This window comes from Cimex lectularius, unplaced genomic scaffold, assembly GCF_000648675.2.
Source record: "Cimex lectularius strain Harlan isolate CLEC.00 unplaced genomic scaffold, Clec_2.1 scaffold42, whole genome shotgun sequence".
Lineage (NCBI taxonomy): Eukaryota > Metazoa > Arthropoda > Insecta > Hemiptera > Cimicidae > Cimex > Cimex lectularius.
The window spans coordinates 3,476,429-3,493,638 of record NW_019392754.1 but is presented as its reverse complement, the minus strand read 5'-3'; the positions used below and the strand labels follow the sequence as shown (position 1 = coordinate 3,493,638).

The 17,210-nt window shown below is 32.2% G+C and overlaps 1 protein-coding gene across 1 annotated transcript in view; it reads left to right on the top strand.

Moving 5' to 3' along the window:
* LOC106667948 (irregular chiasm C-roughest protein-like) overlaps positions 1–17,210 on the top strand; it is a 278,000-nt gene that overhangs the window by 101,725 nt on the left and 159,065 nt on the right. The window contains exon 4 of the mRNA XM_014396265.2: positions 985–1,012. The gene's annotated coding sequence lies outside the window, so the exon portion shown is untranslated. The remainder of the gene's footprint in view (positions 1–984; positions 1,013–17,210) is intronic.

Here is a 17,210-nt window from a genome sequence, read left to right as displayed (position 1 = left end):
GTAACATAAATGACCGAATAGTATCTGAAATAAAATTATTTTTAAATATTATTATTATTGTATGTGTTTTTATTGTTTCTAAAATAGTATTTACCTTTCTAAAGCTTCAATTTTTGTCATCGTATCTCTGGTTCTCTTTTCTTCTCTCTCTCTCTCTCTCTCTCTCTCTCTCCTCTCCTCTCCTCTCTCTCCTCTCTCTCTCTCTCCCTCTCTCCTCTCTCTCTCATAACACTGATCCGTAAGAGCAATTGCGAAGTTTAATAGTGAAATTCACTATTAGAAATGGATTCATCGGAGAATAAAGCCAAACGAAAAACACAAATTAGGATAGATACATACAAGTATCTATAAGTTTATGACCATGCGGCATGATTATTAATCTAAAATTTTCGACGTTTTTTTATATTAAAAATAACTAATTGAGTTATTGATTTATTAATTATACCGTTAACAAGTTTCACACAACGGCGCGAAAAACTAACACTTTCGCAACACGCATAAGTCTTGCGGGTTTGGTATTCAGGTTGTCTCATTAAGACGCCTCAATCGTAAACATCCTGTCCTCAGAGACAAATGGCAAAAACTATGTCCGAGGCAAATTTTCTTTTCACTTCTTAATTTTAAAAATGCTAATTGTGAGCCATGAAAATTATAAAATAAATCTATATGCATCAGTTTGTATTATTAATTATTCACGAGCTCATTTCCTGATTGATATAATTTGTAATGCGTCGACTCAGTTTGACGTCGATTTAATTATGTTTGACTCTACGACCGGAATGATTCACGTTGTAAAAAGAAAGAATAAAGTACAAAAATATTCATATAAATGTTTAATTCACACAATAAATGTTCACAGTTTTAAATGATTTTGTTGTCCTCCATAGCAAGAGAATTGAGCGCCCACAAATCACAACTGTGGCTATAATAATGATATAAGAGTTGTCCAACCATATATAACAGTGTATATGTCTTATGTTACAGATTTGTGAGGTCCTGCAAGCCCTGACCGGTAAGTGATCCTACATCATATTACCTCTACGCCAATCTCACATAAAACCTTATTACCACCGTTAGGAAATATCAATATTATAAGGCATAAATTTCCCGGACTTCCGCCATTTGGCTTTCAGCAATGCTTGAACTGGAACTTGCTGTCGAATTAAGGGAAATGTTTACGGTCTATACGAGATCTTCCTAACGAAAGTTATTTTATTTTATTTTTTAAATTGCGTGATTCATTTTGAAAATTTTGTCAATTTCGTCATTTGTATGAAAGATCATAACTTTGTAGAACGTAGAAATTGTATATCTAACTATTCTTGTCACGTAAGCTCATATAATTTGGGACTATAAATGTTTTTTGAATTTTATTGTTTGAGACAAATTTTCACATTTTATCGACAGATAAATAGTCTCAGAATCCGTATATGTAAAAACCTTTATCGACAATCATTGTGGTTTGAATAGTTTTTCAAATTTCTCTATTGTATTTTTAAACAAATTTGTAACTAAATAAATTTATATAACGAACTCAATGGTGTTGTTGAAGAATTATAACAACTATAAAATTCAAATTGAATTTTCAAGAGTTAATATTACAATTCCATTCCAATAAAATACGACTTCTCAGCAGGAGCGCCGCGCTTGTTTCCTACGTGTCGGAAATAATAACTTATGAAGTTTCATAACTTTGTAACCGTACAGGAAAATTGACGAAACAACTAGAGCGTAATACAGTTTGCAGAAAATTTTGTTATGCCATCAAGTAAACAAAGTACGAGTGTGGATAGAGACCGAACCCGTCCGATAACAAACTGTAGCGAAGCGGACGCAATTATGATTAGCAATGGTTGAAATTATCCACCCGGAGTCCATATAAGCAACAGCAACACACACAAGATAACTGCAAAATTCTTGTTAATAAATGAACCGTATTAAACCGTATTAACCAAACTGGTAAAAAGTATTTCAGAATAATTTTTATAACAGAATTTCTCTATTCCTGTCTTGTTGCAAGTTTATTGTAGCTTTTATAACTGCACCAATTACTTTTAATATTACTTAATATTTACAATATTTTACAATGCTTGATTACACTGGTACTACATCAACCAGCACCAATCATGAAATCAATGAAACGTGAGTTCAGGAGTAAAAGTGTAAAAAGTGGGACAATTGGTAAATCGTAGTGAAACAACAGATTTATTTACTAGTAGCTTCAAGGAGGAGCATTACAGAAGTTTTTGGGAACTAGGAAGAGTTTATTCATGACGGTTTTATTTCCGATGAGTGCTCTATTAATTCTAAAAATCTTAGCACAGCGTAGCCCAGTTTTGGTTAGTCGTTAATAGTTAAGATCTTTTAATGATAAGCATGATAATGCGCGTCCATCTGCTTCCCCTAGGGGCAAAAAAATTTACCCTTTTGGTTCAAAAACCTGCCACTCTCATCGTACAGTGCGGTTTCGGATTTGTTATTTCGATCCATGGCGAATAATTTTTTTTTTAATATGGAAATTTGGGTGCAAAAATTACTCAGGTTAAACACATTTCTCTCGTCCGATAACTTCAAAATAGCTTTCAAAAATTATAATACAATCCAAACAATTTTTTCCAAAATTAAAGATCCTACACCAATAACAAATAAATCTGACGTAATCTACAACATCAACTGTTTAAACTGTCCGGCAACTTACATCGGTCTTACATCCCAATATCTGGACAAGAGAGTAATGCAACATATCTATGATTCCAAAAAACCCAAGCAAAATTCTACAGCACTCGCTACCCACCATTTTGAACACCAACACAATTTCGACTTCAAAATCCAAAAATATTACATACGGAACAAAACAAACATAAACGTAATTACTTAGAAATGGTTTATATCATTATAACAGAGATAAACACAGCATCAATTACAGAAAACATACATTTAATCTCAGTCGCAGCTACGCCAATATCATTAATCAAATTCAATATAGATATCATACATATATCATTACATTACATTCCACACATCAAATATTTTTAATAGTCTAATTGTCAAACAATTTAGCTTTCCTTTTCCTATTTATCCCTTTCTATATAATCCTGAAAGGATAATCTGGCCGAACCATTACCACATTGTTTCCGTTCGTCGGCTCTTTTCACCTCAAAGAAGCCGACGCCTTATACAAAAATATCTTTTTTCTATACCGACTTCCTTCCCCACTCCTTCAAAATCCAACGTATATAAACATAAAACAGCAAAATCTCACTGGCACTCTCACGACGCAAGAATGGCACAATTACACAGAAGACAAACACTTTGAGTGAGTAGAAATACTTTGATTGAACATAAAAAATATATTTTGCATTGTATAAATTCACTTTTCCACATCCTAAATGTATTTGTTAAATGTAAACAATGTTTGTAAATCCCAGGCCCTGAAGATGATCTCAATAAAGATTGAAACGTTGGCACGATAAAGAAAATGTTTTTCTGAAACATACATCACACCAGACCACATCTCACGATTTCTAATTATCGATTAACGGTCACTAATCACCACACATTATACTCAGGTGTGATACAATCAGCAAATCTTGCAAACGCTTGAAGACACCAGTGACAGTGGATAACTGTGGACTTTGTCTTGGATAATGATTTCATTGTCCGACCCCTATTTGCCACGCTAACGGTTTGAATCCCACGGCTTTTTAACTGAGAATAGTATGAAAAATGTATATAAAATTGGGCGGCTTCTTTCGCGACAACCACGGGTAGTCGGACGTTAAGCCATTCTATATAACAGGAATTACTTAACTTAATTTTTTATTAAAGACAGACCCACCACATGAAAACGTCTGTTGCAGCAGGTTCTGGTGTACAAGAAATGGTTAAAAGTTTAAACTTATTTACCTCTTTTTTACTGTCGTTTATAGAAAAAGTGTCTTTTGTGTTGGAACAGTAACACAAAACAATGTCAAATGCAATCTTACACTGTATTTTCCCTGAACATTGGAAAACACTACTGAATTTACTCCGATTGCAGTTGTAATAGGATCCGTACGAGAAAAAACAGGGAACATCTATTCAAATACAATTCATTGCATAGTTGAATATCTCGGGTGTAGAAGAGAACTGGTAACATAGGAGCACGAGATGTGAACAGGCCATTTCTAAACATACCCGACGGCCTGGGAGCCACATATTTAATGTATACTGTTCGAGGAGCACAATGGCTGACGATGGGTTTAATCTAGGAGGACACTGAAGGGTTTCGTCCGCCTCCCAGATCTAATCTACGCCGCCAATGAAGACACTCGCATTTGAATAGTAGCTAGAAGATATTTCTCATCTCGGGTCTCGTTGGATTAAATATCCTGACAAAGTCTGATTACTTAAACTTTCTGCTGATTAACTCTGAATAGTTTGTTGAATTTTTGACTTGGAATTTTACTGTTTAGAAGAGTAATACAAATATATTCAGATATATTAATTAAATATATTTAGTTCATTTTTTATGTTTGCATAACAATAGAAATAGCTTTGTATATAAATCACTACATTTATTTTCTAAATATTAATTAACATAAAGCCAAATTTGTCCAGTCCGAATAAACTCAATAATTGTTAAGTTAAATTTGTTTAATAAATAAACTTAGATCAACTACAGTAAAAAACACTTTTTTATTTAAAATACATATCAAATGTAATTTTTTTATATTCGCTTGGAACCCTAGATGCTGTATTGTTAAATTGGCCTATGTTAATATTTAACAATTGTTTAAAAAATGAAACAAAGTTTTCAGGAGTTTATATTGAAAAATGGTCGTTTTCCTTTTCAACTTGCCCCAACATAAGCTCAAAAACTTTTACTCTGTACAATTTGATAAAATGCTAAGTAAACCGAGTTGTTTTACTTCGTCCCGTTACAGTCCCGTTTAACTTTTTTCCTGCATATCATCTAAACTAATTTCAAAGCAAAGTTTATTGATTACAAGTAAATAGGATTTTTCTGTGCAAATTTTGAGCAAATGTTAGCATATCCAGTAAAACTAAAAAAGCATAGCTTTGAATTAAAATAGCTTTGAAATTATCAGGTATCATATTTTTCCTGTCATTGCGTAAACTTTTAGATATTGATTTACATTTTGACACTATATCAACTACAATTATTTCTTATTTTATTCTAATAATTGCTAACGTAATAAGAAATATATAATAGATAATACAGACAGTTGATTAACTTGAATTACTATGGAATAGTTATAAAACCAATTGAAAAGGAATAGAATTTCCTTTGGCCAGAACATGCAATAAAGTTGTTTTACTATGCAAAATTGCGTAAAATAAATACGGTACCATGAAATATAGAATTTTCCTTTTGATCGGACTTGAAATAAAATGTTTTTACTATGTTAGGTTTGAAGATATGCTAAGAAAACCAAATTCGTTGGATATGGTGATAACTCTGAGTTGTTTTTTTATTATTTATATTTGTATATTTTATGTTTTAATTATATCAAGTTAAATCGATATTATTATTTCAAACTCGCACAAAAACTAGTATAATTGTTAATAAGACATTTCACAAAATGTTGTCCTTTATAAACTAATTGAGTTTTCCACTTATTGAACTTACGTGATTGTAAATATGTTTCAATTAATTAAAATTTTTAGTTGAGCTAAAAAAGTCAGCGTCACGAGCGGGATTCGAACCCACTATCTTCGTCTAGATACGCCGCTCCTGTATGATTTGAGCTATCGTGACCTCGATCCATTGGACATTAACTTCCCATCTCAACCCCACCTTTTGACTTTTCCATCCTTTTTTGCCATTTTTAGATAGCTCAAGTGTTAGAGCAACGGCGTATCTAGCTGAAGATCGTGGGTTCGAATCCCGCTTGTGACGCTGACTTTTTATCTCAACTAAAAACCTTAATTAATTGAAAGATATTAATTGGTCAAGCGGACCACGAAAACTAGTGAATTTAATTATAAATATGGTTGTTTAGGTTTTTTAATTATTAATGAAGTTTACAGAAATATTTTGAAAATAAAACAAACCTTACTTTGAGCGGAATATATAATTAAATACTAGTATTAAATAGTAACTAATGCTTAAAACAAGTTACGACGTTTCTCTTCTTAAATGAAATAGAACAATTTCTCCTAGTAAGAAATTAATTTTTTTACTATATCAATACTATCGGAACTTTTTAAGAACAAGATTTGTAGAATGATTTGCTGCAGTTGGACGGTGCTTAATTAATAAAATACTTTTTTTCTTCCTGCATTTTTTATTTATCGAGCTAATTAAAGCAAACGATAGAACATATCTTAAAAAAGATGTACTATGAAACTATTCTACCACATCTATTGATACAGGTTTTCAACATTTCAATATATGAACAGGTAATATTTTTCATTTTGCCGCGGACAAAAGCAAAAGCCTTGCAGATATCCATTTGTTCTTATTTTTTCCTGACTAAAATATCTTTTCGTGCCAGCCATGTTCGTACCCCGCGTTTACGATTACGTCAAGAGCTTTGAAACCAACCCCTCATTCTTTATGGCTAAGCGTTTCCAGGGATATTACGGGTTAATGACAGTTGCCCCTCACCCTGTCCCTCGTCTCATTATGCTGTTGAAAAGTTTACTCTCGTTCTGCTTGGTCTTCTTTTTCCCCCATCGCCTGGGTTGGTAAAAGATTCCAACGTAATAAAAAGAAGAAGAAGAAGAGGAAGAAACAAAAACCGGAGAACACTATGTTTTAAGACTTTTTATCCCTCCGGGGAAGGGCGGATGGCTCAAAATATTTTTATCTTTTATTATTTCTCCTTAAAAAAAGGTAGGTTTGTTATACCGTTATCTTTTAAATTTTGTGTAAAAATAAATTTACTTCATTATAAATTGATAAAAAAACGAACAAAATATTAATACTAGCTTTATTCGTAAACAATTATTGTATATTGAATTTTGTATATTTTAAAAGTATAGCTATGTGTAAATGCAAAATGATTATTTGTAGTCAGCCAAATAAAAATAAACGTGTACAAATTTCTCTATAATTTAGTACTTAAATTGAATTTTTTTTTTAGGTAATATTCGAATGGATTCCTAAGTGATGGAACAATACGAATAAAAAATACGAAAAAATATTAATACTGCTTCATTGGTAAGCAATTATTGTATAATTTGAAAGTTCATCTTAAATAAAATAATTATGTATGAATGCAAAATGGTAAAATAAGTTAATTTTATTGTAGTTAACCAAATAAAATGTGTACAAATCTCCCTACAATTTAGTTTTTAAATTGAATTTTTGCTTTAGGTAATGCTAGAATGGATTCAGTAAGTAATGAAGCAATACTAACAAAAAATACGACAAAATATTAATAGGCTTCATTGGTAAGCAATTATTGTATAATTAATTTTGTATAGTTTGAAAGTTCATCTTAAATAAAATAATTATGTGTAAATGCAAAATGATTATTTGTAGTCAGCCAAATAAAAATAAACGTGTACAAATTTCTCTATAATTTAGTACTTAAATTGAATTTTTTCTTGAGGTAATATCCGAATGGATTCCGTAAGAGATGGAACAATACGAATAAAAAATACGAAAAAATATTTATACTGCTTCATTGGTAAGCAATATTGTATAATTAATGTTGTATAATTTGAAAGTTCATCTTAAATAAAATAATTATTTATGAATGCAAAATGGTAAAATAAGTTAATTTTATTGTAGTTAACCAAATAAAATGTGTACAAATCTCCCTACAATTTAGTTTTTAAATTGAATTTTTTCTTGAGGTAATGCTCGAATGGATTCAGTAAGTAATGAAACAATACTAACAAAAAAATACGACAAAATATTAATAGGCTTCATTGGTAAGCAATTATTGTATAATTAATTTTGTATAGTTTGAAAGTTCATCTTAAATCAAATAATTATGTGTGAATGCAAAATGGTAAAATAAGTTAATTTTATTCTAGTTGACCAAATAAAATAATATCTGTACAAATATCTCAATAATTGAATTTTTAAATTGAATTTTTTCTTGAAGTAATGTTTGAATGGATTCGCTGAAACAATACGAACAAATTATTAATACTGCTTCATTAGTAAACAATTATTCCATGATTAATTTTGTATAATTTAAAAGTCGTCTTAAATAAAATAATTAAGTGTGAATGCAAAATGGAAAAATAAGTTAAGTTTATTGTAGTTAAATAATGCAAAATGGAAAAATAATTTCAGTTTATTGTAGTCAAATAAAATAAAAAGTGTAACAATTTCTCAACATTTTGCGTTTTAAATTGAATTTTTTCTTATGTAACGTTTCAATGGATTCGGTAAGTGATGAAACAATACAAACAAGCTATATTGATTGATATTCTGTCGAAAGTTTTCATTTAACTTATTGATAAGTGTCACAGAGGGGAAAATATACTGGTGTACTATTTCTTGGAATAGACAGTTACTCGCCACGGCTACGAATGAGCAAAACATGCTCCGCCCGGCTTTACTGTCCGCCGAATGCGCCTACTTTGTTTTATATGCACCCTGTTTTACGGCGGTCGGTTGTAAAAGCGTCTGCACAGACGGTGGATAAAAACACGTCCTTTTTAATGAAGCAGGGGAAAGAGCGGAATATTATCGGATGCTCTCAGTTTTTCCAACGGTCACCTTTGCCGTTTTGCTGTTCTTTTAATCGAATTAAACGTCCTTTTCTAATAGAGCTTATAAACCAGGCATTGTCACGCAATAAATAACTTTGTAACTGACCAAAATCTTAATTTGAAAAGTGAATAAAAATCGTAGACTTTTTCAACCTTAACATTACGCTTACCCATCATCATTCACTAATTAATTGTACCTGTAAATTTATTTTATTTTTCTAGTTTGGTCATGTCCGATTATTTTCACCTGCCTATCCTCGCTGTTTTAGACGCGTTACGGCTTATTGCCGTTATATGTGGTTGCTCAGGGGTATAAGAAGGTTAATGCGAGAAATAATATCTACAATGTGTGGTTATTAGTGACCGTTAGTCCATGATTATTCGCAGATCGTGAGACGTACAAGTGACGTAGGTTGTAGAAAAACATTTTCTTTATCGTACCAACGTTTCGATCTTTATTGAGATCATCTTCAGGGCTCAAAGTGTTGTTTTTTCTGCGTAATTTTTCCATTCTTGAGTGTCGTGGCACTCTCAAGACGACACACAAGAATGACACAATTACGCAGAAAACAAAGACTTTGAGCCTTGAAGATGTTCTCAATAAAGGTCGAAACGTTGGCACGATAAAGAAAATGTTTTTCTAAAACCTACGTCATACCAGACCGCATCTCGCGATCTCCGAATAATATCTACAATTAAACTTCATTTTCTACTGTTCATAAAATTGTATTGACTTGTTTAAGCTTCATCTGTCAAGATTTCTACATACACATTATTCGAAGATGACGGGAAGCCGAAACGCTTCTGCCAGCAGAAACCAGTCAAACCAAAAACGACCAAGTACATCACCATGGAGAATTCAAGGGAAAATCTTACAATTTAACATCTTAACTGACTATTTGGTAGTTAGGCAACCTTCTTTTCGATCTGTCAGGAAACTGAATTATACACTTATAATCTGCATTTGTGCAAGTACCCTTCAAGGGAACTTCATTCGTTTTCAGAATATACAAGTTCACATATACATAGCGGCAGGTCTCAGTGCAGTGCATTAACAGATCCCACGGTGCCATTTAAATGAACTGGTGATTATTATAAGGAGATTTTATTAGTTTATATGAGGAGACAGATTACTTTGTTTTTCTGTTTTACTCTTGTGGCAATCTAACCCGATTTAGAAACACTTCGAATTCGCTACGGCCGGAAGCGGCAGATATTCTGATGCAGCCGGATGTACGATGAAAACAAGAAAGACAAAACGGGAACACAGGAGGCAACGGAAGAACGCTTAACACTTATGCTCAGTACTTTAGCAGACTCGAGATTGTAGTCTAAATAATGAGCCGATACCTGAAAAATTGCAGAAATAATATTTTATTAACAAGACACAAACTGACATAACTGGCTACTAAAAATCCTTCCTGATTTTATTTGAATATAGGAAACAATCAAATAAAAGATTCAATAACGCTGGACATAGAGTTTCGAAGTTCAATCTCGACCAAACCTTCTAACTTCTGACACCTATAGTTTGTTTAATTCAAAATACCTCGCGAAATCTTCCATGCTTCTTATTTTCCATACACAATGCACAAAGAGCGTGTTGTCATTCCATATACTCATAAAATTCCGATAGAAAAAGGTCATTAATCATTTATACCCTATCCAAACCTATATATATATATATATATATAAACATTTGGGCACTCTCAACACGACACGCAAGAATGGCACAATTACACAGAAGACAAACACTTTGAGCCCTGAAGATGATCTCAATAAAGATTGAAACGTTGGCACGATAAAGAAAATGTTTTTCTGAAATCTACATAACACGAGACCGCATCTCATGATTTCTGAATAATCTTATTAACAGTATGTCTAACAAGTACACACTTGTTTTGGCTATGGCAGGATATTATACAATCCTTTAAAAAATTATTTTTCAAATAAAAAAATTATGGAATTAAAACTTATTTTGTTATTTTTCAAAATTCTTTAAAAAAATTTCTTTCAGTAAAAAACATAATAATTTCTGATAAATTTTAATGCAATTTATAATAAAAATGAAATAAAAATGCTACAGAAGATTATTCAGTAATTGTGAAAGTTTCTGGTGTGATGTAGGTTTCAGAAACACATTTTCTTTATCGTGCCAACGTTTCGATCTTTATTGAGATCATCTTCAGGGCCTGGGATTTACAAACATTGTTTACATAAATATATATATGTATAACATATGTATGTATAAGCGTTATAACATATAACATATATATATTTTACAATCAATTACGACATTATAAAGTAAAGCATTAATTTACAATATTTAACGAACCTAATTATTATTATTACCTAATTATAAACTGCTTGAAAAATTCGTTAAAGGTGTGTAAATATTTGGATACAATTTGTGAGAATAATTTTTAACTTTTAATCATCTGGGGAAGAAGGAATGTCTGGTGACCATAACTCAGACTAAAACTATAAGTAGACTTTTGAAATTGCCCAATTTTAAAACTGTCGAATTAATTTCTAACCAGTTTATATCGAATTAACAGGTGAAACTATTATTTGAAACGGCAATAAACCTTTGCCGGACGCGTACCGTCTTGTGATGTGAATATAAATGTAAATCGCCCCGGGAATATCAAGGTAGAACACGAAATGGACATTTTGCAAAGCCGATTGTTATATTCATCGGTGTGGGAAGGGGTAGTGTATATAATTGAGTTACGGTATAATTGAGGACGTGTTGAGATAGCTGCTGGTGCGGAGATCTAAATTGGGGCACCTGAAGGATTCAGCTCACGTAACAGCAGCGGTCATCATAAGCTCAGCTCTCCCTCTTCCTCATCCCTCTGTCTCTCACCCTCAGCACGTCACGACGACTGCTCTTTTCTTTCCTTAGAAGCTTATTCCATTAGGTAGATCTCTACCTTTTGCTTTGAACTGGCTCGCTCTTTTATTAGCCTTCGCATAACGTATTTTCATATCGTAACATTATAACAATAAGAACTTCGTTAATTTTTTTTCTTTTTTTAAGTTAATATTGTCATTTTAAGTGTATATGAATCTATCCCAAAATAAAACTTGGCATTCCAATGATATTTCTAAATTAATAATTCTCACAATGACACCAAATATAAAATTTAAATTTTAAAAACATAAGAAACCGCATTTATAATATAAATATTAAGTACATATGGCTAAATTAGCTATATTTGATTAGATCTGTTTGCCATCTAAATTTATGGTTATTACCTGCTACTAAGTTATCTATTTATAATTACAACTCAATATAAACAATTTAGTCAATGACTTAAACAAATTGTCTTAAGAAATGTTCATTTTTTGATATATTAAATATAATAAAACATTTAATGTGGTTTAATAGTATCTTTTGTACCGTAATGAAACATCTAAAAAAAACAGACATTCAATTAGAATTTCTAGGTCGTAAACTCCGTAAAGAGATTAAAAACCAAGACGGGCTTTGCAATTAGAATCGTCGCAGGTTAAAAACAAGAGGCCCACCCCCGGTTTTTACCTATGATGAAAATGGATAAGGTTCATTTGAATGCTAACTAGTGCTTATGTTTTACCACGAACCCGTTTTAGCCCGAGCCCCCCTCCATTCCAAGGACGGATTTAATATTTTAAAAGAACTAAGGACTTAATGGGACGCCGCTCGGATTTATGAAATGCCAGAATTATATTTGATAACATCTCGGTTAAAAATGTGCCTTATGGCCTGGCTGCGAAGAAAAAAGTATGCTGGGGTGAGGCGAAAAGTAGGTTGACAGTTACAACGCGTTATTAAACCATTAATGGTGTAAATTATTGTAATTCGTGTGAAGTAGTGCCAGGGGTTCATTAAGACTTGTGTACACATATACGACGTTTGAAACGAAAAAAATCGATATATTGAATCATTCCGTTTTATCGCAAAATATAACATAAAAAATTCAAAATTTACCAGGAAATTTATTAGCATAGATCGCACAGTAGGATGAAATTTTAAGCGCTAATGGAAAAAAATTCCTACGACTCCAAATGGATGTTAAAATAAAGACAATGGTTTTAGTATGTGAATTTCATTTATTGAATACATCGATATATCTTTTTTATATTGTTAAATGATTTTTTCGTATTATCCAATTTTTTTTTTATATGTACATTTTAAAATACCTGACAAGTCCAAACAGACGGTTAATTGAACCGCGTTGTTGTTTTCTTTATTTTATTTTGTAAAGTAATCATGTAATATATTTATACCTAAATGAACAATTTTTCTCTTTCTTTTTTGTCATTTCAAAATTTACCAGGAAATCTATTAGCATAGATCGCACAATAGGATGAAATTTTAAGCGCTAAAGGAAAAAAATTTCTACGGCTCTAAATGGATGTTAAAATAAAGACAATGGTTTTAGTATGTGAATTTAATTTATTGAATACATCGATATTTCTATTTTATATTTTTAAATGATTATTTCATATTATCCAATTTTTTTTTTGTTATATGTACATTTTAAAATACCTGACAAGTCCAACAGACGGTTAATTGAACTGCGTTGTTGTTTTCTTTATTTTATTTTGTAGTGTAATCATGTAATATATTTATACCTAAATGAACAATTTTTCTCTTTCTTTTTTGTCATTTCAAAATTTACCAGGAAATCTATTAGCATAGATCGCACAATAGGATGAAATTTTAAGCGCTAAAGGAAAAAAATTTCTACGGCTCTAAATGGATGTTAAAATAAATACAATTGTTTTAGTATGTGAATTTAATTTATTGAATACATCGATATTTCTATTTTATATTTTTAAATGATTATTTCATATTATCCAATTTTTTTTGTTATATGTACATTTTAAAATATCTGACAAGTCCAAACAGACGGTTAATTGAACCGCGCTGTTGTTTTCGTTATTTTATTTTGTAGTGTAATCATGTAATATATTCATACCTAAATGAACAATTTTTCTCCTTCTTTTTTGTCATTGAAAATATATTTTTACTGAGGCTTTTGTCTATGGTATTTAGCCATTGTCTAATCTGGATGTCCAGAGAAAAACATGTCGTAAGAAAATAACCTTACTTACTACACTACTTGTACTTACTTACTTTGGCGGCCCAATACATTAAACCTAAGAAGGGAATAAAATACAATACTTTTAATATAAACTCTGCCAAAGATAGACGAAAGATAGTCATAGGAAATGGCAGTTTGGTACATAAAAACAATTCATTGTTAAAGCCCAAAAAGTTACAATATACGCCTTGCACAAACTTGATTTGTTAGTGAGGAAGAGTTTCAAATATTAAACAAACTTTTACGAAAACCAGTACTTCACTACAACAACTTCCGTTCATTTGTTTACTCTAGACCAAGTACTGGAAAAAAAAGTTTAAGAAAGTAGATATCGAGCTTTTGCGAATAATTCCTTATTGTCGCAGTGCACAGGCTATAAGAGCAATAAGGATAAGCCCTCAACCCTATTCTCTTTAATGAGTACATTGTCGAGGCCGGGGCGTGAAACAATTAGGATCCTGGGGCATTGCTGTCGTCTTTCCTGGTCAAGTAATCGTCCGTGGTTTTAGGATTCACTTAACCGACTTCCTAAGTCAGTTTAAAACAATTGATCCAAGAGAAACTATCCTTGGTCTCGAGCTTAACCCCAGGCAGAGGCCGTGAATTTCGGCTTATCGCCCTGACAAAGCAATCTGGGCCGGCTAATAAATCTGTTACTGGCTGGCCACATTTTACATTGCCGGATGGTTGTCAACCTTAGTAAAAACGATGACAGCGATAAATTTTGAAAAACAGATTTTTAACGCAAATAATGCTATAGATAATATTAGTGGAACAATAACATAATCTACGATCGACCGTTAAACTGACTTAAATGAAATTTTAAAAATAAAAGCCTAATTAATGTTAAGAAAGTAAAAAAAATCATTAATAGATTTTCAGTGACTGTGACATACTGTAAACAATTCGGTCTTAAATAACAATAATATATCAAAAAATGAAACTCCATGACCATTAAGAAACGTGACTTATGAGGGGTCACTAAAAAGTAAATAAAACTACCTGTGACTAAAGACTTTTATCGGTTTCATTGAAAATTATAGGATTTTTATCGTAAAAAAACTTTTAGAAAAAATTTATTCATTTTACAAAAATGTTAACCGAAATTAAAATTTGAATATAATACTTCTAATCAAACTGTTTTATAATAATAATAATACATTTCGTAATCTGATAATGGTGAGCTTGCATTGCCCCACTTTTTTCACTGACGGTGAAAAATAATAATTATGGGTATGAAAAATTAAGTTAGCACGAACATCAATTTTCCGGAAAAGGCTAGTTTTTAGACACTGTGTCTAATGAGGAGGACTTAAACTGCCTCCGGGGATGTACTCCGCCCGTAAGCGTTTCTGGAGTCCAGCACGATGAGAGTCACGTCAGACAGATTATCGTGACTGCGATTTCGTTAACGTCCCCTCGGTGCTGACATCCAGAATCTGGAAAAGAAATGTTCGGCACGTCCGGACATGAGTTCTAATTTAAGACCAATTATAAGTGCAGGTCACGCCGCCTCCGTCGGCTTCGATGCGACGTATTTGAACGATTTCTTAGTAGCAATTTGTAATTTTAGTAAGAGAGTTTTATTATACTAGCTATGTTTCGTTTTCCGGAAATAAAATTGCGAGCCAAACTAAGCCCAGTGACTTCAACATCGTTCTTTCAGTACAGTAAAGTGCCATCTGGACAATATTCAAGCCTCCATGTAATATGGAGGTTCGGAACCAGCGTCTGATTACATTTGGCTGGAGGGACTTGGACAATGTACAAATGAACTTGGCTTCTTGCAAGTATCAATTTTTAAAATTTAATTCGCCCTATACTACCTCTCAGTTGATTTTCTTATCTAAGCAAGAAAGTCTCAGTTGGTGTTCATTATTTAAGGCAGGTTTTTAAATGTAAAAATGGCGGATTTTTGTTAGCTCTACTAACCCCTCGGCTTAATTAGTTGAAAAAATTACATAACGTTTGCATGCGCGATTTGTATAATCAGGTCGAAATCTAATTTCAAAAGCAGATACAAAAAGAAAACATTTCTATAAACAATGAACTTTCTTATAAAAACAATACTAAAAAAAATTAACAATAACAAAATGTACAAACATTCAACAATTAGTTGAAATCGGTCCTCTTCCATTTTTGGTTGATTGTCTTTTCTTCGATGATAGATTTGGATAATAACTAGTAAACGTCCTCAACCAATTTTTGGTTAACTTGTTACGTAGTTTATGTAGTAGTTTGTTATTTTTTCAAGCTCTGAAGTTATTTGAAGTTCACTAGTTATTTGCCCAAATCTATCATCGAAGAAAAGACAATCAACCAAAAAATTTCTAACCAGCCAATTTGTTGTTGAATGTATGCATTCATGCGTATACAGAAATGGCTGTGTTTCTGTTTTGTTTGAAGTTTAGTTTTGTTAAATCCATAGAGCAAATAATGTTTATGGGTATATCTTAGAGAAAATACCTTAGTAATTATAGTTGTAGGAATTTAGTAAATTTTGTACAACAAATATTACAAATGACAAATAGTCAGGTTTCATGTTTTAACAACGTTAGGTGCTCATGTTTAACTTTAAATACCAAATAACTTTTGTTTTTATTTCGTGTTTATAAAACATTAATTATTTTTAATACAGAGTCTTCACTAATCCAAATTACTTCCAATGACTGAAATAAAAATTGACTCTAGACACGGATTTTGTTCATTATATTCAAATGAATGGCAACGACAGCGAAACCGCACGACTGAAATTCGCGATATGGCCTAGTTTCGTCGTGAATTTCCGAAGGGAATAATGGAAGACAAGACCTCATTACGGCCGTAGCTGTACGGTTAGTCGGTAGCAGACGATTCAACATTTTCGACCATTCATCCTTCTTGACAAATGAAACAGCTTCGGATGATGCATTAGCGGACCGGTAATGGCGTGGGACCCCCCTTTGTTTCAACTTTACCAGCACGGAGCAAAACGTTCTATACAACTGCACCGGTTTTGCATTAGCCATCTCGCGACTCGGTATATCACCGTCTTGACAAATGCCCTACATCACAACCGAGCGGCCGTGTAGTAGATGGTCTTGTCGTCGTTTCGAATGGGCTCGGGTGTTTTCCCCTACGGGTTTTTTTTCATTTCCCGGTCGCCTTTTCAGGGTGTAAAAAGAAAAGAGAGTGTTTTTCTGCTTTCTTGCCCCTACAGACCGCCCATCGACATTTCTCGACCGAACCACCACGTACTTTTAAATATTACAAGGTTTCTCACTTAACGCCCCCGGGCAAGGCGGAATACCATTATGACTCCAAGTCCAATTGAATAGACTTCGAGATCTCAATGTAATTAATGTAAAATACCCTTAAATGTATTAATAAATATTAACGAAAGCTTTGTATTAGTCAATTACAAAATTTGCTCATTAAAAATACAAATCCTGAATG